The 26,857-nt window shown below is 37.9% G+C and overlaps 1 long non-coding RNA gene across 1 annotated transcript; it reads left to right on the plus strand.

The window, feature by feature from the left end:
• The first annotated feature begins 4,646 nt into the window (after positions 1 to 4,646).
• Positions 4,647 to 19,852, plus strand: LOC140171847 (uncharacterized). Its single transcript, XR_011861651.1, has 5 exons — positions 4,647 to 4,790; positions 7,535 to 7,650; positions 9,183 to 9,367; positions 13,819 to 13,904; positions 19,689 to 19,852. It is a non-coding gene; the product is annotated as an uncharacterized lncRNA (long non-coding RNA).
• Positions 19,853 to 26,857: the final 7,005 nt, after the last annotated feature.

A 26,857-nucleotide genomic window follows, 5' to 3' on the forward strand; every position in this document is an offset into this window, starting at 1 on the left:
GTTGTTCTTTCATGCATATGACAGGCCTATGTATAGCAACAATTTCCCATGCTTAACTCAATTTGGCCAAAGTATGGACTTAGGTGGCTTTTGTATTCATATATTCAATTGTGTAAAGTCAAGAAGCCTACAAATTGGAGGATACTCGTCTAACATCCATTAGTCGTTTTGCTCACATGCGATACTAAAAATTGGTACTACGTTTCAAAAGATCTCCGACCCCTGTTCTATGAAAATAATAGCCTTTCCTATCCCTGTTTGTTTACAGGATTCTAAAAAGTAATCAATATAATGAAGCGTCCACAATTGCACTACACCTGTCTTATATCTGATTACATGCAATCCGCACCTGTCCATCGAATTTAATTTACAATAAAACTTGTCAAAACTCTCGAGAGGTCCGAATATATTGCACATGACCTCCATGTGTGATTAAGGTATATTGAACTGATCAAATAATTACAACTTATAATTACAAATTGGAATTAGAGATTGCTATATTTATCCCAACATTAATCTTGATCTCAAATGACCTTGTGAATCAATTTCGCAATTCATGTATATAAAACAATAGACGATTCTAAGATAAACTAAATCGATTTTTATTCAGGGCACTGCACTGTTGACTACCACCCCTTACCCGTCGACTTTGAAAGCATACCCTACCCCCCCCCCCCCGGTAAAGTAGACTTTTAGAGAAACAATGAGCGCAAAGGATGTTCAAACAATTACATATATGCATAAAGTTACTTTTTTAGGCATGATAGGTGGTGGTCGATCCAATACAACTGTGATTTGCTGGAGACATTAGTAGCCTGTTAGTGCTGCCTTTAAAAACAAAGGTTTATAAGACTCTAACTCTTTCTGAGGAAGGTCTTGAATAAAACAAGTCATTATTATAATTAAAGACCGAATTAAAAAGACTAATCTGATGTCATGACAAAGGCGCGCCGTGATTGGTTGCTGACCTGCGCATTATGGCATTTTTGGTCTGGTTGACAGGACGTCATACGCAAACTAATCTTTTTAATTCGGTCTTCAATTATAGTGCCCATACTTTTCCATCTATAATAAGCCTACGATTTCTTTGATCCTGGCTGCGACCCCTTTTTAAAGGGCCGCTGACAAACAAAAATAAGCTGCTAAAAAGGATATTCAACTTGTTCTGAAAGGTGTGAAGTAGAAAACAAGTTATTTTCTTTTTGAAAATGTATGGATGAAATCCTTTCATAACTTTTCACATACAACACTTCAAATATGTTTAAAGGGCTAAAAAATACGATGAAAGATGATCAAGGGCTATATGAAATTTTCAAGGTTTCAAGGTATTTTCTTATGTTCGTTTTCACACCATAGAAAGTGTGCCACAGTTCTATAGCGTGTATGAGTATGCATAAAATCACACACTTCTAGAATCAAATGAATAATCCCTGATGTACCGTGTTTTATCTTCGTACATACTTGTTACATCAATGTGAAAATAGATACTTTAATTGGTCCCGTGGAAAGTTGCGCATATGAATTTCTGGTCAATTATAGCCATATTGTAACATTTTCAATAGATTTGTGTTTCTGTTATAGTTTTCACTGTCAGATATTCCTCTTTAAATTTTGAGCAGAACAAATGCAAAGAAACAAAGAAAATCGCTATTGAATTCCAGCATCTATGTGTATCACTTCGTTGATTATTTGATGTGTTCTGACCGTTCCAGACACCATGTACGTTCAGTGTTATGGACAATTTCGATTGTGGAAATAAAACAACAAGACACGTCAGTTTATTGCAAAAGTCAGATTTTGTCACAGATACAGCATCTAAAGCCTTGATTTTTGCAGGGTATGTTGTTTTATTAAAGTAAATTACAATCGTGTAAATATCTGAATTTTGACAAATATCGAGGGCGTCCTCCTCAGCAAATGTTGCAGAAGTTTCGTTCATTTTACTCAATTTTTACCATTGCTGCACAAGCCGTTGCCATGGCCGTTGCCAAAACTTTCATACACAGAGGTCAACATTTAAAAATGGTCCGATTTCATCGAAACTAGTGTAACATTACTCCCCTTAACATAAGAAATATCAAACTTTGTACGCAATTTTGGTGCAATCTGTATTGTCATGTCCCCCTAATGCAAGCAAAATCCAATAGAAATAATGTACATACAAACTATGATACATGCTTTAATCCGTTTCCGAAATTCTACTTTTCTCAAATAAATTATTTTCCGATTTCGTTTGTCGAGAGAGGAGATATTTGAGACAAGACGCGAGTGTATCCGTGCATTTTGAAAATTTGGCCTCTGTGACACTTGACCTAATTTACTCTATAGCTCCTGAACTAAGCACCCTAGTGCAATATATGACAATTGACCTTTTTTATTCCTAGCAACGAAAGGAACAATTTGAGGTATATTACAGCACAATAGAATAAGCTTTACATTCTGGCCTCATAATTACCTTCGATCACTCATCGGAAGCATAATAGGGGGACAAAGAAAAAAGTCATTGGTTCCACTAATGTAGCAAAACAAAATCCTAACTCCAATATCCCCACATATAACCCTGTACTATTACCTGTCTGGGGACATTCGTGATACATGAGTCGATCATATTATCTCGTCGCAATGAGTTAGTACTCTGTGCCTCTTCCTGCAGATGGCTTCAATCACTAAAAAGCCCAAATTACGGCTAGCTATCTCCCTGACAAAACTACAGGATAGTGACATTCGTTATACTATCCTCGGGAGAGTTCAATGACAAAGATGAAACACCAATCAAATATAATAATATAAGTTGAAATTGAAAGCAAACAAAGTAAATCGCAAGAGTGTACCATTGACCAATAATGTGAGCCGAGGGGCAACCCGTCCGTTTTCAAAAAGACATTGATCATCGCTAATGATTAAACCATTGGTTAAAGCGACTGTGAAAAGGAGTTCCTAATTTATAAATCACACATGTAATTTAATAGAGTTAGTTGATATAGATATGCAGCAAAGGCACAGAAACTCTTTCAAAAACTAATAAAGATTATTTTTACGGCAAAGGGAATTAGCAGTTGTCAAAAAGACTGATAAAAACATTATTAAAGCGTTCGGTTCTTTCTCTATTACATGTATGGTGTGCTGGTTTTAATTACGTTTGTCGCACATATATGTCGATCCACTTTGATCTTTACTAATTTCTCTAAGTTTTCTGAACCAGCTATTAGTAATATTTGATAATTACCATGAATGTGACCACTCAGTTTATTGTGGGAATCATAAATTCACATCATTTTATGCAGTACTTTCCAAAACTAATAATAATAATAATAATAATAATAATAATAATAATAATAATAATAATAATAATAATAATAATAATAATAATAATAATTACAAATAGCGAGTTAGGGCATACCAATGAGGTAGAAAGGATAGAGTGCCCTGCTCGCCGAATCTGTGAAGCAGGTTTGGGTCCCGGTTTGGGTGCTGTATAGATCACAAAGTTGAACAAATCATGTATTAAAACGCATTAAATTTCCCAGTATACCATTGTCTTTATCAAAAAATTGCTGAATTATAAAGGCAAACACGCCTGAATCTGGTATTTCATTAGTGTTGCCACGCTAAACAACTCTACTACTTTACGAAATTTCGCCTTCAGTCGCCGTTCCTGTAGCGCTGCATGGCAACGGGCGAATGAACTAGATTTAGGAGCGTGCTTGCCTTTATTATTCAGCAATTTTTTGATAAAAAAATGGTACACAGTAAAGTTGAATATGCTCAAACAAGACATTTATTTATTTTTATTAATCCATACATGCTAGAGTAAATTCAGTTTCCATTTTAGTTGTATTTGATGCTGATTTTGTTAGGTCCCTTCATTTCATAATGGCTTATTCAGTGTGTGATTGTCAATGAAACGGCAACGTACCAGCTCGAGCTCAGCGATCTATGTTTTTCTACGTCATTGGGGCATACGCCCTAAATGGGCAGGCAACACTTGTTCTCAAAACTGTTTCATATTAGCTAATTTCAGAGATTAAGTACGCTAAACGTATTTACGTGTCATACAGATAACTATTGTGTAATATAAGTATTTTTTGTGAAGTTAATTTAAATTTTTTATCATGCATGTTTTTTCAAAAATGCCTTAACTTTGTGGGGATGAGATTATTAGTATAAATTAGGACTTAGGGAGCGATCGTTATTTATGGCAGGGGGGGGAATGGGTAAATTTAGGGGGGAACACGAAATTTTTTGTGGTCTTGAGAGGGGAACCTGAAATTTTTAGTTGAACCAGGAGGGGGATTGTTAAATTTTAAATGGAGAAAATTGGGAAAACAAGGGGAACGCGAAAATTTTGAGCGAACGCGAGGGGGGAACGCGAAATTTTTGTCGATATTTTTGCCAAAACACCCATTCCCCCCCCTGCCGTAAATAACGATCGGTCCCTTAGGGCATCCAAATGACCCAGGGTCACCTGTGTTAAAAGTTCCATTGCCTCAAAACCAGCTATATGACTGGCAACTTCTGACTTCCGGGCCGAAGACCTTGTCATGACCTTGTTTATCATCAATCAATCGATTTCATCAGCTGTGTCACCGCTGTGTTGCTCTATTTTGGCTACTGATTTATATCTGGTGTTTCAATTTCGACAAGAACCCGCGTCCGTGGTTCGTGGAAAATGAATCGTCATGACAGTTTACAATTACATGTTTAGGAAGGTCTTCAATCGATCTAATTCGTAATGTACAGATAGACGAGGTGCAAGTTGAATGATGTTACAATTCTACATTGCAATTCAGGTAAGCTTAAATTTTCTTTAATGCTGCATGATGATGTTGATTGGTACTAGGCATAATCTTCTCATATATTAAACTGTAAGCTACTGTGGATCATTTGCAAGGTCTTGATGAAAATAAAAACTTTAATCGGTATTCAGTTGCAGGCTTCGCAGCCTGTGCATTAACATTTTGCCCCTGTGTGTTAACATTTTGCCCCTGCATTTTGCAATCTAGCTAAACACTATATACTGGCACCATTTGGCATGCAATTATATTGATAATGCAATGACAACCATGTCATGACAACTGTGACTGTCAGGCATACAATGCTTACAGTAATGCAACAGTAACCTATAGGTATCCTAGGTGAATTCAAATTTGCCATCAAACTGCATCATTTTATATATCAAATTAAAGCCCTTGAGTAAACAAAGCCAAAACTGAAAAACCTTTTTTCATAGCACTTTCCGTAGCAAAGTTACATCTTGTCAAAGCCTGACTTTCATCAAAAGATTCATCTAGCAAAATTCCCCAAAACGGCATTTCGGGGTGTTTCTAGATCTTAGTCTCATAAGCGATAGCAGCTTTTTTAATGGAACTGCTATCAAAATCCCTCTGAAATTCCATGTGCGGGTGACTTATCACCATAAAAAATTATATATTTGGGTCAAGTGAAGTATAGAAAACATATTTATGTAGGTTTCTTTCTTCGGGCACAAGTTTTAAATTTCTATGTAAAAATGCATTGACATTGTCGGCGAATTTGGCTGACCAGCAAATGTGTTAACTAAGGTTTGCCTGGGTTACCTATAACCTATGCATGCCCAATCAATCGCGATATTTGTGCCATTCCACCACAAAAATTGCGCAACACGGTAGGCCTACGTAATCTCAGTTTCAAGAAACTAAAGCAATTCTTGGCCAAGCTCGAACATACCTGATGCATCCATGTAGCATACTATTGTGTACCGTACGCAATCATGTAACACAAGTGCATGCTTTCTACTCATGTCTGGAACCTCACTTAGCGCACTATGTTCCAGCTTGGCCAAGAATTTAATACTTGGATAATAGGCGTATAGTTTAGCTGCAACTCTATGTCTTAGTATAACGGACTAGATTAGGCGTATAGTTTCTGCAAAGGCATAGGCCTGGATATAAAATTGTTTACTTCTGATCTTAGTCAGTGGCTGTGGTTTAGCTTGTAAGCACTGCATTTCATTGTCGTCTAAAACACGGTAGGCCTACCGTAGAGGATATGGTGCGCGTACATGCATCGTTACGCAACACGCTTGTCGACAGATGCGCACTAGCTGCTGCGCAAAGTACCGCAAAGTAATACGCCACAGAGTACGCGCAACTGAAATTTAGTTAAGGGCAAAATAAGAAAATAAACATGTTTCACGTCCCCTCCCGCTTCCTTTTTTGAGGTTTCTTCAATTTTTTTTTTTTTTTTGAAATTCAGTTATACAGGAAACATTTTAGGAAGGCTTTGTGATCATTGAAGGGGTGTAACTTTCAGAACAACAAATAAAAAAGGGCCTCCTTCTTTTTCCAAGCATTATTGTATGCGCTAAAACAGCTCTAAGTATGGGTATTTACACCAATTTTGCAGTACAAAATAGAAAATAAAAAGCCCCTCCTCCTTTTTTTTTTCGAAAACCGGACGTGAAACATGTTTTATTTTTACTTGGCCTAAATCAAAATAATAATTTACGGTAACTGACTAAAGAATGATAACAAATGATCGGAATATTTGTTTTTACTATCCTCTACCTATGATAGACGACAGGTAGGTCCAATATTTTTATCCTAGTGTGCACCGGCATCCACTACGCAAAATATTGGTCTTGCCTGTCGTCTCTCATACGGTAAGCAAAACTCTTGCCAACCCCAACCCCACTCTGTTGACACCACCCCCCCAGTAAAAAGGCAAAATTACGAAAATGACACCTTTGCTGTAATTTTGCACAAAATTTGTTGGTTTTGCCCCCCCCCCCCCAAAATAATTCACTTTGCCCGCTCAATGCCCCCGCATTTGCAACCGTTACAACTTTGATTGAAACCCGGGGGGAGGGGCATTTCAATATAGATGAAATGGATATAGGTGTAGGGCTGGCACATTCACAGTAAGGGGAATTCGATGAGAGCAAAATGTAAAAATTATGAGGTCATTGGTTGAGAGCATGATTTTTGGCATTCGGTGAGAGCAAAATGTAAAAAATATTGGGTCATTGGGTGAGAACAATTTTTTAAATGGAACTTTTGTGTTAGAGCGAAACAGCGCCACAGAAACCTCAAACATCAAATTTCTAGTTCTAAATCTAAATGGCTTCAAATAAAATCAGTGACAAATGAAAGCTGCTGTTCTAATTGAACTCAAAAATAGGGTGTCTTGGTGACAGAGCATTTGTTAGTAAAAGATATGGGGTCTTTGGGTGACAGCGGCTGAAAAAGGGATTTTAACAGCTCTACATACGCGTCACCTCCAAAGTGGGAGTGCCCACCCTCCCCGGATTGAAAAGCTCAAAAACTTTACAATGTGCACAATCTTGATCATAATTATGGTCATACTGCAATGTAGCCAAGGGTTAAATCCTTGTTTAGGGTGCTTTTCAAAAGTTGATTATCGCGGATGGTGTACAGGCCACAATAGGAGTGACCCCCCCCCCCCGGGATACAAGAGGAGATGTAATTAGGAGCCATATGATTCATGCATTTGTAAACGATTAAATGTACTTCAAAACAAATTCTTTTTTCCACAGGCAACCAATGCAGTTCTTCCAAACATGGAGTGGCATGATCTTGCATGTTTACGGACTTGACATATATCATCTTCGCAGCCCAGTTCTGGATGCGTTGAATATACACTGAATGTCAGGTTTGTTTGACCCTATAGGAGCTAGTCCATTGCCATAGTCGATTTTAGACAAGATGAGGGCACGGTTGACAAGATGGCAAGTATCACAAAGAGACAGTGGCGTAACTAGGGTTGGTAGCGCCCAACAAAATTGGCACCCTGGCCCTACCCCCCCCGCCACCCAGAATTTTCAATTCTTGAAGCAATTGCGCGCGGAGCCCGCGAAATTATGGTCAAATAAGGCCTACCACTAATTAATTTTGGTTACTAGAAGTTGAATATCGTTCTTAAAATGTTCTTTAAATTGATTTTGTGCTGAAATGTGCAATTTTTTGACTTTCATCGCTTGGAGGGGCGCAGAATCGATGCTGAATTGGTCAATTTGGCGCCTCCCTAAGGGTAGCGCCGGGAATGTTGCCCCCCTAGTTACGCCACTGCAAAGAGAATTGATCAAAAAATGAATTCCCTCCTGAGGTTGGTATCTGTCAATGAGTTGACCACATCACCATGGCTGTCATTATAGCTAAAGGCAGTAGGCCTATATGGCACACATGATTCAATGAGTTAAATAAAAATGACCTTGCGTAGTATTTAGTTCCCAGGATGTGAGTTTTGCCTGAGGCAATTTATGGTTAAATGTTGATCCCTACGTAATGTGTAACATATACTTCTATGCGAATATCAAACGACGCGGACGTACACATTGTGCCGACTTTGAAGGCACGCATACCTGCAGCAGAGACGCAGCACTATGCACTGTTAACGTGTGGTATACGCGTGCGTTGGCACTTTGTACTTCAGAGTGGACAAACTGTAGGAGACAAAATGATTGTATATACTTGTTTAAATGTCTGAACAGCTCTGAACCCTTATTATCTATAGTATGTAGATCAGTGCCAAAAGTGGGACTTAATCCCAGGGACTTAATTATAGGTTAATAAACGCATATCACTTGTTGTGAGTGAAATTGTACAAAATAATGCGCACGTACTGAGATGTTGATGCGTCTAATGCACCCCCCCTTTTGGGAACTCAGTAGTGCATTATTTTTTACAATTTCTCGAGCAACATGTGATACGTATTTATTAACCTATGTCATACACGACTAAAAAACCTGTGATTTTTGCAATTCTTATAACAAAAATGTTGGAAAAATGCAAACAAATATAAATGAATCCACCCGAAAGAAAATGAACGCGTCCGAAAACACTACTCGGAGTGCGCGCCAGTGCAATTATACAATATTTAATGCTTGCTCTATTTGGTTCTCACTATCTAGGAGTGTATGAATGCTTTTTATCATAACACATAAAATGTTGGCCCGTTTTCAAATTGGTGCTGATTGAGATTTGTCAATTAAGGTAAAGCAATATTGTAACATAGTTCATAGGGACACCCTCAATGTTTTTCAAACTCTACGATACGTACACACATTTACCAGGACCAGGAAGAAAAATACTTGGATTATAGGGATTTACTCAGTATAAAAAGTTATTCTTTCAACTCCTATAAAATGATTATTCTGTTATACATATGCAATTTATTTTTCTCAGGGATTTGTTCCTCACTTCTGTCTGGTTTTGCATGGCACAACACAGGCTACACAGCTCTTGATAACTGGTGAAAAGTGCTTCAACGATTCTCCTTTACAGACACAGATCATCCAACCTGGTATGTTCACAGCAAATCTCAACCAGCACTGCATGGACCATATGAAACATTATATGAGTCAGATAAAGTGAGTACATGTTAGTTTTCACTTATCACATTGCCCCCTTTTAATTTTGAGCCAAACAAATGAGGTAATATGAAGAAAATTGTAATTTCACTCCAGTGTGTATTTAGCTTACTGTTCGTATTACATTGATCTATTATTGCACCAAGCATCGCGCAGCTGGGATGTACACAATTTGTCCATGAAGATGTACAACAAATAGCAACTTGCATATTTATATGTCATTGATTCAATGATACGTGTGTACACATGAGCTGACATTCACTGACTGCTAGCAAGCACTCGATTGGTGAACACTGGAGATCTTTGGTTTTAATATATATAAAAACTTAAATTTTACTGTAATTAAAGCACTTCAGGCTTAGTCTTTCGTAGCCCTACTACAGGGCCTTTTTTTTTCTTTTTTTTTACATACTATATACTCCGAGACATCATGCTATAAACTGAGAACTGCTAAAAACCCAGTGATAGCTCACAACCCACTAACCGCTGTCCACTAACTGCTGTATTTCTCGGGGACAGCGGTTAGTGGGTTAAGCAGTTCTCGGGGTATAGCGTGTCTCTGAGTATAGCATGTAAAAAAGAAAAGAAAATAAGGCCCTGTAGTAGGGCTAGTCTTTCGTGTGATATTTTACACCACTGGGCATTACAATCATGCAAAAAGTAGAAATTCAAGAAAAATCGAGGGCGTTGCTGTGGAGCAAATCATACATTATGGCTTTAAGTCAGCCACAACTGGTCAAATATGGTGTGGCACTTACTATCATTGCAACCAGAGGTGGCCCAGTTGTAATATGCCCATCAGTGCTGGTGGTGCTTACTTTGTAAGTGGCAGTAAAGCAAGTAGTTATTAATTTATTGATCAAATATTGGTTTTCCCTCATTTTTTGACTGTAACTCCACAACTGTTGTCTCTGCTAAAATAAAATTTCCAGCGCAGTAGTTTTAGTCCTTGCCCCTATAAGTAGGGTGGTCACATGAAAATTTCAAACCCAACCCTGGAATTACTTTTTCTGTCTTTTCCTGCTGCAAAATGATTTAAAAAACCTCTTGAATCAACTCAATCGGACAATCCGTTGCAAAGATACAGCCTCTTAAAGATTCACAAAATTTGGCATTTTTACCCCATTTTCAGGAAAATCCTGATTTTGTCATAAATTTGCATATTCACGGAGCGATAATTGTGGGAATAAAGCCAAAGAAGGCACAACATGTATTGTTTTTGTTTATTTAATGTTCATTTATGCAAATATTAAAAATTCAGGGTCATAATTGCTATATTTCCTTCTTTACAACATTTTTAAAATGGTTGAAATCACAAAAATAACTCTTTTGCCAGGACTTTTAAGGTAAATATATGTGATTTTCACCATTGAGGGCGCTATTATCAGTATTATGTGCCAATTTTGACCTTCAAATGCCTGTATTTTCCTAAACTACACAACCAAATTGTCTGATTTTTGCACAGCAGGATTTTGCTCTGAGGGTCTAGATTGTAAAACTGAATATAGCATAATTGTACATCTTTGGGAAAATAGTTTTATTTGATGATAAAAAATTCTTTTGTGCGTAACTTTTTTATGCGTGACCGTACAAAAATGCTATATTCACCTTCATTACGAGCAGAATATTTTCTATCTAATTAGGTAGTTGGGTTTGCACAGAAGTTACTAGGAGACAAATTATATGGAATTCAAAATGCCCAAAAGTTTTCCAACTGCTGCAGAATCTGTTACATTTTCACCATACATTTGTGTATGTAGGCAGAGGTACACACAATAGCTAGCATTGTTGTTGCCACCCCGCTTCCTTTTTTGAGGTTTCTTCAATTTTATTTTTATTTTTTGAAATTCAGTTCTAACTTTCCAAAAACTATGTCTAGGAAGTACATGTAGAGATGCTTTCTATATAAGCCTTGCTAATATACAAGAAACACTTTTATAAGGTTTTGTGATAGTTAGAGGGGGCCTATCTCTCAGAACAACAAATAAAAAGAGGCCTCCTCCTTTTCCCAGTCATTATTGTATATGCTAAAACAGCTAAAAAATTATGGGTATTTACACTGATTCTGCGATAAAAAATAAAAAGCCCCCTCTTCCTCCTTTTTTTCAAAAACCCGGACGTGAAACATGTTTTTTATTTTACTTGGCTTAATATACATATCTTACTTGTCAGCAATGTGCTATAATTTTTGAGAAAAATGCAAAAATAGGCACAAAATTGGGCAGGGGTGTAGTACCCCCTTAAAGCAATTGATTTTAAGGCAGAGCTGGATGCATGTTATTTCAAACTGTTGTGTTTTCATAGTAATTTTCATGTTTTTTTAATTATTAGCTGGTCTTGTCCAGTAAAATGAAACAAAAGTGCCGACACAACTTCAAGATATTATTATGTGAAAAACAGTATTTCAATCCCCAAAGACATGAAAGATCTTGGAAAACTCATTAAATTGTGTAATTAAAACTAACATTCTCAGATTGCAATGTTCATTCATCTAAGTAGTCACAACAGCACAGACAATGGTGGCACCCAAAATGACAAAATGTTTCACTTTTTCATCAATATGTGCAAAATTTGTTGATCCCCCAGTCACTCACATGTAAAGGTGTACGGGTATGTTCGGCGGTCAAGGGTCCCTTTTTCAGGCTCTTCGGCTGTTCCTTTTAAAGAGCCACCCACATTTGCATCATGATCCAGTTCAGTGAGCCTCAAACTCTGAAAGAGTGAAAATTCAACTCTTGAGCTCAATTTTTGAAAAAAAATTTAGCTCCAAAGCCTATTTTTGGCCCAATACAGTTCACAAACCCCCACAAAAATGTTGACATTTCATAATAAGCGAGAATTATTTTTGTTTTTAATAGTATTGTGCATCAATATTCAATAAAGGCTGTAAATTCACAAAAGTGTGCGTCAGGCATGCAATACGCATATTGCGCCCAGCTGTGTACGCAATCCATGATGGACCATGATGAGGGCACGGTGGCGCAGCGGTACAGGGTTTACCTCGCAATCGGAGGGTTGCGAGTTCGAGCCCCAGCGGTGCCATTGTGTTGTGCACTTGGGCAAGGCGCTTTACCTCAATTGCCTCTCTCTACCCAGGGGTGAAATGGGGAGCTGTTAGGAATAATGTCCATTGAGCGCCGCCCAAAGGTATGAGCATGCCTTGGGAGCTGACATATTCTAATGACAGCGGAATTAATGTAAAGTGCTTTGATACATGTGAAAGGTGCTGTATAAATATCAACATTTTTTTTTTTATGAGTCCTTACTCCCATCTCACACATGATTACGAGCTGCTTATGACAGTGTTCAAGATCTTGGCACCATTTGGTGGCCAAAATGGGTTGAACATGAAGTTACTGATATTATGGTCAAATTTTTCTAGGTGAAATTTTATGCAGATTATGAATCTGTAATCAGAAATACAAAATCTGGTTTACTTTTTTCCCCTATGCCTGTCTATGCTAAAATGCCAGCAAATAACGCCCTAATAGGGGAGCCTATTATAAATTAGGATTTGAAAAAATGTGGGCACAACAAGTTTGCATTTTTATCTCAAAAGCTTGTTTCGTTTTGAGTTTTGATTTTTTTTCAAAATACCAATACTTTTTACACGCTTTAGTTTGAATACCTATAATAAAAATAGTTAGTTTCAATTTGATACCAGCATGCAGCTTATTAAATTGTGAACAAAATAAGGATTAAGTAAACAAGTTATACTTAAAATAATTGTTTTAATGGAATAAACATACTATTGTCTAATAATTTAGATTACAAAATTAACAATATTTAATAGTTTAATAGGTACAATAGCATATTTGAAATCTACTGTGAAAAAAATTGTCACCAAAAAAATGCCAATTTTCAGCAAAAAAAGACCCCAAATCCATTTTTTTCTCTAAAAACACATGAGATGCCAGGTTTTTAGTTCTAAAAAAATGAATCTACACATAATTTAACCTATATGATAAACATAAACTTTATCAAGATTTGCCAAGATCTTGAGCACTGTCTTATAGTTAGGCCTTAAAGGCATGAATTTTGCAAAAAGCTAAATTGAAATGTGTGTGCTACTGCCGTACCCCCATTGATCTCCGACACAACTCACGAAGAAGGCAAGTAACGTGTGGCACTTCTCGCCACCGTGGCAGTGCATGAGTGATGCATGTTTAAGTTATGATTGATCAAGAAATTTGAAGCACTTATCCAAAGCATGAAAGGGTGCTCATGCTGCGCAGTTTACTTTAGCGTGCAAATAAATAGCCAAACAATTCACTAATACATTTTGAATTTGATCAGACCCCTCTCCCATGTAACTTTGGAGCTAGGATTCTTTTACATGTATTAAGTGCAGCATGGAGAAGCCCTTTTTCATAAACCTGGAGGATAAATGTTTGTTCTTGTAAAAGGTTGCTCCATTTTATAAAATCTTATTTCTTGAATTTCCACACTAGGTGATATCAGTGATGTCAACTTGAAGTGAACTGTTAGGTAATGCAGCAACTGGCTTACAAATCAGAATGTTTACATCAAAAGTCCGGTATGTACAATGCATTTGCTTTATTGGATGATAAAGAAGGATTAGGTCACACGGCCTAATGCAAATAGACTTCATAAATGTATACCTCAAAATGGTCCAGAATGATTAATAAATGATACCTCAAACAATGGTCCAGAATTATACCTAGTTTTTTTTCACGGAGTGAACTTCTAATTTCACTTCCACTCACATCTCCTATGCACAATTTATCCCTTATATACCATGTGTCTTTGAATAGCTGTTGTAGCCCACCAACCCTGTGGTTAAGAGGCTAGGAAATATTTCCTAATATCTCATACCCTCGTTTGAATGTCTTTTTCTAATCCTGCCTCACATGTCAAGAACAATTTAGCCCATTTAATCTACCAATGTGACTGTACAGTGTATGAAATATCCTTTTTTCTAATCATATTTACTATTGGATTGTGGCCATCACATGATTATAACAGGCTTTACTGATTGGCGAGTTATTATTTACAAAGTAATGAGGCAGGGCATATAGGCGAAATACACTGGACTTTTCACTAAGCCAATTTACTACCAAAAACCGGGGCCACTGTGAGGCGGGCCAAATAAAAATTAGTTTATATTCTTGAACATGATAAAACCATAACCTTCATGCTTCATAGAAATTGATACATATCTACCCAGTAATGTTTGCTTATATTTTCTGTCAATAATTGGGGCACTTTATATATAATGACAAATTTGGAAATTAAATTCTCTCAACTTCCCCTGGTTAGGTTAGGCTATAGTATGATAGTTGTTCCGTTATATGACCTATGACACATAGCGTGCCCTGTTATATGACCTCTGACGGGTATAACGTGCCCCGTTATGTGACCTATGACACATAAGGTGCCCTGTTATGTGACCAATGACACATAACACGCCCTGTTATGTGACCTATGACACATAACGCACCCCATTATGTGACCTATGACACAAAACGCGCCCGTTATATGACCTTTCAGCTGTCAGCTATGACCTATGACATATAAAGCACCCCGTTCTATGACCTATGACAGATACCGCGCCCGTTATATGACCTATGACACATAACGCACCCCGTTATATGACACGTAACATGCCCCATTATATGACCTATGATACAACACGCCCCGTTATATGACCTATGACACATAACGTGCCCCGTTATGTGACCTATGCCACATAACACACCCCGTTATGTGACCTATGGCACATAACGCGCCCGGTTATGTGACCTATGACACATAATGTGCCCCGTTACATGATCTATGGCACAAAACGCGCCCCGTTATATGACCAATGATACATAACACGCCCCGTTATATGACTTGACACATTACGCGCCCTGTTATATGACCTATGACACATAATGCACCCCGTTATGACCTATGACACATAACACGCCCCGTTATATGACCTATGACACATTAAGCGCCAGTTATATGACCTATGACACATAACGCGCCCGTCGCCATGACCTATGACACTTAACGTGCCCCATTATGTGACCTATGCACAGAGGAGAGAGAAAACAGAGCGTACCACCAAAGTTCCCGTGTATTGTATACGCTGAGCTCTCGCATATTCATGAGGGCCGATTGTTCGATCGTGCCGTGTCAAACAATCACGCCAGCGTTGCGTGCTTTCGCGATTACGTGATAGACCATGAAAATATGCGGTAATTGCGTAGCAATCTCTCCTGTCGCATTTCATGGAACAATCGGCCCTCATTATCGGATGATGCGGAGACTTTGACTGGCAGGCTCTGTTTTCTTGCTCCTCTGTGGCCATGTTATGTGACCTATGACACATAATGCGCGACATTAAGTGACCTATGACACAAAGCGTCCCATTATATGACCTATGACACATAACACGCCCCGTTATATGACCTATGACACATAACGCGTCCAGTTATGATGTCACATAGCGTGCCACGTTATGACCTGACACATAACGCGCCCGTTATGTTACCTATGACACATAACGCACCCTGTTATGTGACCTATGACACATAACGTGCCCCATTATGTGACCTATGCACAGAGGAGAGAGAAAACAGAGCCCATATCAAAAAATGAGACCTTTCCGGATAACTTCCCGATAGTCACCGGGTAGACACCGGCAAATTTCACATGCAAATTAGATAGGTAGCGGTGACTACCCGATAAATTTTGGGAAACCATAGTGGATACCTTTCAGGTAATAGGTACGGATGACTACCCGATGACTTTTTTGGGAAACTAGCGGGTAACTACCCGGTGACTTTTTGGGGGAACTAGCGGATAACTACCCGATAACTTTTCGGGGACCTAGCGGATAACTTTTGGTGCCAATATACCTGGTGACCTCTTTGGAGACTTCCAGTTGACCTTTTGGGGAATGCAGAAATACAAATTCATGAGTATGCACACATTTATTAGACAGTTAGTAAGCTTATTATTTGAATTGTAGTTTTTGGAGAAATACAACTCTGTAGGCATGGCAGTTGAGCTTATAAAGTGCTATCTTGCAATAAGAAACTTGAAAGTGTACAATGTAATTGTAGTTATTGTACAAAAAAATTCTTCTGATGTAATTTGGTTCACACCTTTATAAGGTGCATACCTTAATTAATGTACAACCAAATTGTTATGATATATAGCATATGTTTTGCAGTACCTAAATGTGATGACACAACTATAATTTTTATATCAAATATTATAATTTATTTACAACAAATAGCTTAACATGAAGCTAATTATATCAGTTAATTGACACATTAGCTGATGATATTAATTTAATTGACATTAATTTACTGTCAAAATCATGTATGATTTACTAGAAAAGATATAAACTAAAACATTCAAATGTGTCATATTAGGTACATGTATGAAGACTGCATCAATATACAAATCATTTCATACAAATTTTCCTACCTGCATTATCATATGAAATCAAGCATTCAATGCTTTATAATTCCTACAGCATGTTCCAGATTAATTAGTTAACATATTGTAATGTCCTACATGTAAATCCATACATTTGGACCACAAATAACTTGAATATTCTGCACAAATATATTCCAACTGCCAACAGCTAGCTGCTCCATTTTGAATTCATTCAGTGACCTTTGACCATATACCCACCCACAATGCATTCTTAAGATGCTTTATGCTATTTTCAAGGTCAAATTAAAAGCGGATAACCACCGGGTAACTCCTGCAAAGAATCTATGTTTCTGGGAACCTTCTGGGTAACTCATTTGAAATATTTAAGTTTTTGGGAGACTTCCGGATGTCTACCCGAAAACTTTTGGATAACTTAATTAGGTATCCGCAAGGTATCCGCTAGCGGGCACTTTCGGATAACTCTGGAAAAGGTACCCGAAAGGTTTCTGATGACCACCGAATGGTCATCGGGTGGTCACTGGGAAACTTTTCTTTTTGCTATGGGAGCGTACCACCAAAGTCCCTGTGTATTGTATACGCTGAGTTCTCGCATATTCATGAGGGCCGATTGTTCGATTGTGCCGTGTCAAACAATCACGCCAGCGCTGCGTGCGTCTTAAGCGTTGCGTGCTTTTCGCGATTATCACGATAGACCATGAAAATATCACGGTAATTGCGTAGCAGTCTCGCCTGTAGCATTTCATGGAACAATCGGCCCTCATTTTCGGATGATGCGGAGACTTTGACTGGTAGTACAGGCTCTGTTTTCTCGCTCCTCTGTGGACCTATGACACATAACGTGCCATGTTATGTGACCTATGACACAAAGCGTCCAATTATATGACTTATGACACATAACGCGCCCCGTTATATGACCTATGACACATAACGCGCCCGTTATATGACATGACACATAACGCGCCCAGTTATGATGTCACATAGCGCACCACGTCGTGATCTATGACACATAATGCACCCGTTATGTGACCTGACGCATAACGCACCCCGTTATGTGACCTATGACACATAACGTGTGACCTATGATACATAACACACCTGTTATATGACCTAACGCGCCCCGTTATGTGACCTATGACACATAACACGCCCGTTATATGACCTTTCAGCTGTCAGCTATTATCTATGACATATAAAGCACCCCGTTATGTGACCTATGACACATAACGCACCCCCTATGTTATGTGACCTATGACACATAACGTGCCCCGTTATGTGACCTATGACACATAACACACCTGTTATATGACCTATGACACATAACGCGCCCCGTTATGTGACCTATGACACATAACGCGCCTGTTATATGACCTTTCAGCTGTCAGCTATGGGGAGAAAATTGGGGGTATTCGGGTCCTTGCCGACGGGGCGCCTAGATGAACGAAAACAAATGTGGCATCTCACCTGAAGCGTCTTGGTACTTGTGTGCCGGTCGCGTCAAGTGAGTCCCTCAAATGTGCCCTTCATCCTTGTCGCGCTTGCATGACAACGAATGCCTCAAGTGCATTCCGAGGGAAACCGAATACCCCAATTGCTCCATGCCTGTATTAATATGGTCAAGTCCCTATTCCCTGTCTTTAATTCTGTGCCTTTGACACATAATGCGCCCAGTTATGTGACCTATCACATGTGACCTATGACATGACAACTCGCTCTGTTATATGACTTATGACACATAACATGCCCTGTTATGTGACCTATGACACTTAACACGCCCGATTATGTGACCTATGACACATAATGCACCCTGTTATATGACCTATGACACATAACACGCCCGTTGTATGACCTATGACCCATAACGCATCCTGTTATGTCCAGTCATGTCCATAATCATTTTGCTACAGCCTGTATACCTGATCCGTGAACTTTGTCTTTAATGCCTTTTTAAAGACAATTCTTGTTTCAGGTGCAGCTACCTACTTACAGTTGAATTGAAGCTCTGTAAATCAACTACTATGTAAATTTCAGCTACTGGATAATTGAGAATCATAAAACAAATCAAATTTCATGGAATCATTCTGGGTTTCGTGATTTAAATCATGTTGAATCAAATCGCAATTTAAATCACATGACTCGTTTCAAATTTTTTTTTGATAAATGTAAGTTTATTTCTTTCTTGAAGGAGTATTTCGTGATCCTAGCATCCTCTATTTATGACATTTTTCAGTACATATCCACGAAAAAAGCATATTCTGAAAATTGCAGTTGATTCCGATATTGCGTTTGCGAGTTATGCATGACTATGCGTATTACACTGCTCCATAGACAATATGTTGTAATTTCGTTCTGGTGCACATATCTTTGCTAAACTAATTAATCTGCAAGAAATATTTTGTACATAAACATTATGTAGCCAGAGGTTTCCAGTGATATAAAAATCTCAACTTTTTTTTGATATGTGGGGGATGAGGCTGTGGATCACAAAATGCCCCTTTAAATTGATGGTTTTACCTAATTCCTAATGCTTCTACAACTTTTGGATACAATTAAAATACCTCTATGATGTCATTTTATCTATTGCTACAAATTCACCCTCAAGATGTAGAATGCAACAAGTTTTTTCCCATGATTTTACCAAATATTTTCTTTGAAATTTTCGCATGTAAAAACACATTTCGAATATTTGTAAATACCTGATAGGATTGTGTATTATGTGATGTCTAGCTTTCCACTGGTCTCTTTTGACTTTATCATGGGGTATAGTTCTTGGAATAAAAATAAATAAACAAATCAATATAAATAAAAAAGAATCAAAAAAAAAAAAAAAATCAGATTTAAATTTTGAACAATCTGATTTAAAAAATTAAATTTTTAATTTATATTTTGGTTTTTTTCTTTACAGATGAAATTTGAACTTGTACTGGAAGGAATCATCTGCATCAACAAGAGATGGATCGAGATGATGATACTGTAGTGATGAGTGATGACGATGTGTAAAGTAAATGCAAACACCTGTGCCATATAGCATGTTAATTGGCACTTCGACTAGGTTCAAGCGAATTAAAATTTGAGGGAAAACAACTTGTCAACAAAATGGCTGGTAGGACCTACATGTATTAATCTACATGTACAGTAGGCCTACCTATCAATTAGGCTTGGAGGACTAGTTAGTAGTACATAGTCACTTGCTGTTAAACTTTTATCCCAAGGCTGAATACAAAGAAATGTTAACAGAACTAACTCTTCTTCCATTTAGAAGAGAATATGTTGATCTCAACAGAGAAGATGAGAAAAGCTATTTGGATCCAAAATGAGGGTCTATTTCACAGGGATCTCGGGTCAACCTTAGCAGCCGGTCATGCCAAACAATACAGAAATTATATTTCGCGGTCAACTGACGTAACAAATTGATATCCGGGCATGCGCCGTTTAGAGCTAGACAGTCGTGACTCGCAAAGCCACTTATCGTATTAGTTGATCAATCGGATTAGATCATTATTTTCATCAATAGGCGGATGCACACATTATTTATTTGATGTGGGCAGCGAGCGACCTCCTCTTTTATCATCTTCTCTGATCTCAATAATATACATGTATAAGTGCAATCTGGGATTATATGACATTAATCTAGATGATTATGTAGTTTTTAATGGAATTAACAAAGACCGTCCCACCGTACCACCAGATTTTCATTTATCCTTTGTTACTGGTAAATCAGCTTTCTAAAACTGAGTGCCACAAGATGGGCTTTTTACAGCATATTGTGCCAATTTGGAACCAGCTCGCTAGTATTAATTATTAGATCCACAAATTCTGTTGCTTCATTTAAGGGTATACGATGTTTTGTTGGTCGAAGCAGCAAAAAAATGTAGTTCACAGCATCTTCCGAATGGTAGTGAGCTTTAGCAAAAATTGCATTGCTCAATTCATAGGGAGCGTATAGAAGAATTCAAATAACTACGTTATGTCCTCATTTAAATAAAATTTTGTCAACCATAAGGTACCATAGGGCAATTCGAAAGAATGGTTATGAATCGAACTAAAGACCTTTCCCTCTGTCCACCAACATGTCTGCTATTTCAATTGTTATACCCTTCCAGGTGAGGTTGTTCGATAGGGTCTATACAAGGAACTTTAGGTCTAGCAGAGATAGATGTGTTGTAGGTTATTCATGTACCTGTAATGTGTGTAACAGTGGATGCTGGACAATATTAATTATGAAATCTACAAATATACTGATGTTTGATATAATGCAGAAATGATCTTAAAATAACAACATACATGTATGTAAGCAAGAGCTCATTTTGAGGCCACCCCACCACGTATGCCACATCTAGCCTGCAACCAAAAAAATGCTATTTCTGTTATTATTTTGAGATTTAACATCTTCGAAAGCTTTAATTAGAAATACAATGTACATCTTTGGCCCACTATCAAATTTTAAAAAATGGCTAGCCCTCTTTGGTCATAGTTTTTGCTGAACCATGAAATGGTATCAGCCTATATGAGTGTATGTTACTATAATATTTACAGTAATTTCATGGCCAAACTGGAACGCTATAAACGCTAGTGGCTCCGCGTTAAACACGCGCGAATATAACGCGATACAGAAGAAAGCATACACGCGCCTTACATTGCGTACACGCTTAGTACGCTACATGGACGCAACGCGCATGTTCCAGTTTGGCCAAGAAATTACTGTAAATATTATAGCTTCCTAGCTTACTAGCTTACTGACTAATCATTTGGTCTGAAATGGCCATATCTCTAAATGCCACAAAGGTATGACCCCATGAGTGGTGTCATATGAAAGAGGAAAACAGAAAGAATATAATAAAAATATTTCCAAACGTCAGAGGTCATCCAGGGGTCACAGGGGTCAAAAAAGGTCATTTTAAACGAAAATGCTCCGATTGAGCTTAAATTTAAATGCAATGATCCTTATGACATTCTAAACATGTTTAAAACATTTTAAAATGTATTTAAGGTTATTAAGGGGTCATAAAGGGGTCAAAGGTCAAGTTTTTCAAAATGCTCCAATTGAGCTGAAATTTATATGCAATGATCCTTATGACATTCTAAACATTAAAAAAATATTTGAAAATTCATGTGAGGTCATTAAGGGGTCATAAAGGGGTCAAAGGTCAAGTTTTTCAAAATGCTCCAATTGAGCTGAAATTTATATGCAAGGATCCTTATGACATATTCTAAACATGTTGAAAATATTTTAAAATTCAATTTAGGTCATTAAGGGGCAATAAAGGGGTCAAAGGTCAAATTTTCAAAATGCTTCAATTGAGCTGAAATTTAAATGCAATGATTCTTATGACATTCTTAACATGTTTTAAATATTTTAAAATTCATTTAAGGTCATTCAGGGGGTCATACAGAGGTCAAAAGTCAAGTTTTCAAAATGCCAGCTTTCCACGATCAAGGTATATTAAAACGGCAATTAATGAAACAGTCTTATTAAAATTGATACTATCCAGCACAGTATTGCTGCTTGATCAGATCGTCACAGTCATCCGCCTAACTCTAGTTTATTTTATATTCTTTACTTTTCCTCTTTCATTAACACCACTCGGGCGGTCATACCTTCATATCATTTCGAGATTATGTCCATTACAGACTCCGGGTGACAGTGGTATTATAGGCCTACCACAATATACTGTCGAAGCCACATGGTTCAGCTATGGTGCGGTTATCGCTCTAGTTTAGGGTTGCGTATGTGACAAAAGTTGCGGATGTAACCATGTTTAAGGTTGCCCGACCTAGATTTTGCATTTCGAAAGATTTTTATTTTTAATCTTGCCGAGTTACTCAATTAATTTTTTGCATTTTTTGGCCAAAATGTATTGATTTTGACTGAAAATAATTCTGAACATTTTCCAGATTTGTTTTCAAAAATCAAATGTTTATTTGGGGTTTTTTTTGCCAGCAATATTAGTACCAAGAAAGTTTTTAAAATGTGTTCTCATGACCCTGGACATGAAGTTATGAAGTTTTAAAATGGTCTAATGGTAGTGCAAACAGGAAAATTGCAACAGTTGTGCACACTGCTAAAAATCTCTACTTTGGCAGAATAGTAGACAAGATAGAAACCAATCAACCAAGCTGGTTAGACCCCTGGGTTAAGTTGGGAAAAAATTGTATACGCTGGCGAAGTTACGTAATAATCGGATTAACTACCATAGCAATAGGTGAAAACATTTTTTTGAATATACCGCGCTGCACTGATACATTCACATGGTACCTCTGCATTGAACCACATCATGCTGATCACTTGCACCTGTAATAGTATCTTTGAAAAGACCAGTATTGAATTCAGTGATGAGTGTATCCTGCTTGTAGTGCAGCAGCGATATGTTCAAAATTGTTCTCACCTATTGTTATGGTAATTAATCCGATTAACTTCGCCAGCGTATAGTGGTCAAAATATTCTCTTTTGTTCCTCTAGTCCTGTGAATTAAAAAAGGATGGTATAATCAACGGCATCTCCACTTCTCACCATCAAAATGGAGATTTTTGTATCAGCGGATAGTGCATATTTCCTAGTTTCCTATTGACATTGATTTTAAAAATACATTTCTAATCTAAAAATGTATCACTTGTTTTAGGTTTGGCAAACTTGTGTATTTTGTGTCTGAATTATTATACACTGACTACAATTTTGCAATAGTTACTTTTGTGTGTGTTTTTGCATGTTAGAAAAATAAAATGACATTGAATAAGAATACAAAGGAGCGTGTATCTATGTGTTTGTTTTCATGGTGACTGGTTTTTCTGGGTGTTTAGTATACAGACCGTCGAGTATTAGACGTATAATATTTGATGTATCTACGTTATTTAATATAGTCCCATTCTATCAGTAATGTTTAAGTTCTAACGAATGTTTGATGACGTAAAATCGATAATATGTTAGATATATATTATCGCTTTTACGTCATCAAACATTCGTTAAACATTACTGGAAATAGAATGCCAATAGATTAAATAACGTTGATATCAGAGCTCAGAGGATGATTTTTAAATCATGATTTTTAAAAGCACTTCCCAGCAAGTCTTGCGGTTAGCACAGCTGTGTGAGTGAACATGACACCACTGTCCGCCCACTGCATACACACGTGCATGGTTAAATTTGAATTTGGACAGATATATTTACAATAAAACCCTTCAAAAAGTTGGTCGATTTCACATTTTATGTTATCTACAGAAGGTGTGAATTATCCTTCATGCATACATCACTTTAGATCTGAAATCGACCAAGTAATAATGACACACGGGCAATTCTAAAACAACATCTTTTGCACAGAGTTCAATGGGATTTGAGAAGTAAAGTGCCAGTTGAAACTCTAGTGATAACACTTTTACAGTGCATGATGGGGCTTCCTTAAATCATCCTCTGCGTTGATATGTTACATCAAATATTTTACGTCTAATAAAAAGTCTACATACGGCCTACAGGACTGATCAATTATTAGACAATTTTATGGGTGAGCTTTTTTTCATGGAAACGTGTGATCAAACATGAAAGAAAACGCAAATTTAAAATTGATAGAAGGGTCTTTTTCTGTGGAGGCATGGGTAAAATTCGGAATTTTTTTTTTTTGCCCGAAATTGTTTAGTTTTCAGTGAAGGTTAATTTGTTCTGATGGGGGTTGGGGGCCCGGGGTGGCAAGTTTTTAGGAAAATATCCAAATTCGAAAATGATTGGTCCAACAAATTCTCAAAGTGTCAGGAGGAATGGACACAATGATCCAGAGACGCTTACGAAGGAGTTAGCATTTCCCTCAATCATGGGCTTTGTCACCAAGCAGCAGCGAAGCCAGGACTTTTTCAGATGGGGGAAGGAGACATTTCGAATGTTTTTTGGATTCACCCTCCCCCCACAAAAAAAACATCCTGGTGCCACCACTGGACGCATCAAATTCAAAATGGTTTTTGTGGCAGAGCTAACCGTGGAGTCAAGCACATACATGTATTTTTCATGAACCATGAAATGGTCTCAGCCTATTATTCTAATTTACTTTCTTCCTTACTGACGTAGTCAACAACGTTCTGAAATGGACATATCTCCAAATCCGGGAGGGGGGCACTCCCACTTTGGAGGTGACGCCGCACGCGTATGTAGGCCTGTCAGTGGCGTACCGTGGCCGCCCCAACCCCGGGGGGCTGAAGAAGAAACAATTTTGCCGCCCCTTCCTTAACAGCCCGAAAAGGTTGACCCAATTTTTTTCACGGTCGTTTGAAAAAGTGAAGAGCAAAAATAAAAAAAATAAAAATAAAGGATTTTAGGCGCTAGCGCCCTAAAAGCAACCTTTTTCAACATTTTTATGCTTTTTCAATTTTTGCGCCCTTTTTATTTGCTAATTCGTTTTGCCGCCCCTTCGTTTTTGCCGTCCCTGTTTTTGCCGTCCCTGATTTTGCCGCCCCTTCCTCTTCCGGCCCCCATCGTTTTTGCCGCCTCCTACTTTGACCCCGGGGGCTGTCGCCCCAAAGCCCCCCCCCCAACTACGCGATGCCTGTTAAGAGCCCCTTTTCAGCACCGCTGTCACCCAAAGACACCATATTTTTTGATGTACGGTACATTATGCTCTGTCACCCAAAAACCCCATATTTTTCCTTTCGATTTGTCACCCATACTTCTATGTGAACACCAACGAGTCATCTAAACTCAATGTTTGAGGCTTTTTTTTTTAAAAAGGTAATATTATCACCAAATGCCTCCTAATTTAGAAACGGTTCGTCTCTCGCCCAATGACCCCATAGTTTTTACATTTTGCTCTCATATGGAAAGGTTTCTAACGTTTCTCAACCATCATGCGTTCAGTTTCCACCTCGATACACGTACACCTGAGCACACATTTTCGTCCAAGAGCTTCCAAGCAGAGAACAAGCAGTGAATGTATCCACCACAGTCTTTGATTACACTACGCGGTTGAGTGCATAGCAATGTGAGAGCTGTGGAGCTTCTAGCTGAAAATGGGCCTCTTTAATTGGTTTTTGTCGAACTGATAATGCAATTCAATGTTATAGCAAGGCGAATGTGGTAAATCTGTTGAAAACTACCTATTCAAGCACAATTTTTTCACCAAAATGTAGGTTTTAAAAGTCAAAGCCTCAAGTGTTCCTTAAAATATTTGTCAAATTTTATGTCAATATATGAAAAAGCACACTTATATTGTCCATACACTAGCGTCACTAGAATGAGCAATGCCCAATTCTCTTTAAATTGCAAATCTTGTGCAAAAAGTTATTTTCGCCTGTTTTGTCATACGGTTGTAAATTCAATGAATATGGCTTTGCTAAAAGAGCGCTTACAAATTGATATGCAGCTGAATGCCACAAAAACATGCTCTCACCCAGGGCCGCCGCTAGAGAGGGGGGTATGGTGTGACACCCCAATCGTCAAATCCGTCGGCAAAATCGTTCCGGGAAAGGGGAGGAGGAGGAGGAAAAGGAAAGAAAAGAAAGAGGGGAGAAGGAGAAAAAAGAGGAGAGAAGAGAAGAGAAGAGAAGAGAAGAGAAAGGGTAAAAAGAGAAATAGATAAGAGAAACGGGAGAAGAGAAGGAGAGAAAAAGTTACATTGCACGTATAGTAGGCCTCTCAGTCGGGTTGATCGGAAGTAGGTCTTATAATAATAGGCCTGCAATTATTTTAGGCATTGCTTGAAGGCGGGTCCTCGTCCTAAAAACATGTGAAAATTACTGCCGGCCCGCCGATATGCAGGGCCGTCGTCACATTTTGTCGCCAAAGTCAGTATTAAGACCAGTGTTAAGACGGACTCCGTGCTGACTTCAACATCGATACATGCATGCTTTAATTGTGAGTCTCAAGTCTTGTAAAGCAATGATTTAAATAGTGTAAAAATGATGCACCAAATGGCTTCAACTGGACCTTCATTTTCCAAAATTTTCCAACCTCAAACACCCCCTCCGTAGTGGATAAACAAATGGCCATTTTTGCTTCTGCTTTCAACATTTGCCAGTTTATGCCCTTTGTTTAACAGAATTTATACACTTACAATAATAGGGAAAACTTGTCCACGAAAGGCTTCAAACTAAAATTTT

The sequence above is a fragment of the Amphiura filiformis genome, chromosome 15, assembly GCF_039555335.1.
Source record: "Amphiura filiformis chromosome 15, Afil_fr2py, whole genome shotgun sequence".
Classification (NCBI taxonomy): domain Eukaryota; kingdom Metazoa; phylum Echinodermata; class Ophiuroidea; order Amphilepidida; family Amphiuridae; genus Amphiura; species Amphiura filiformis.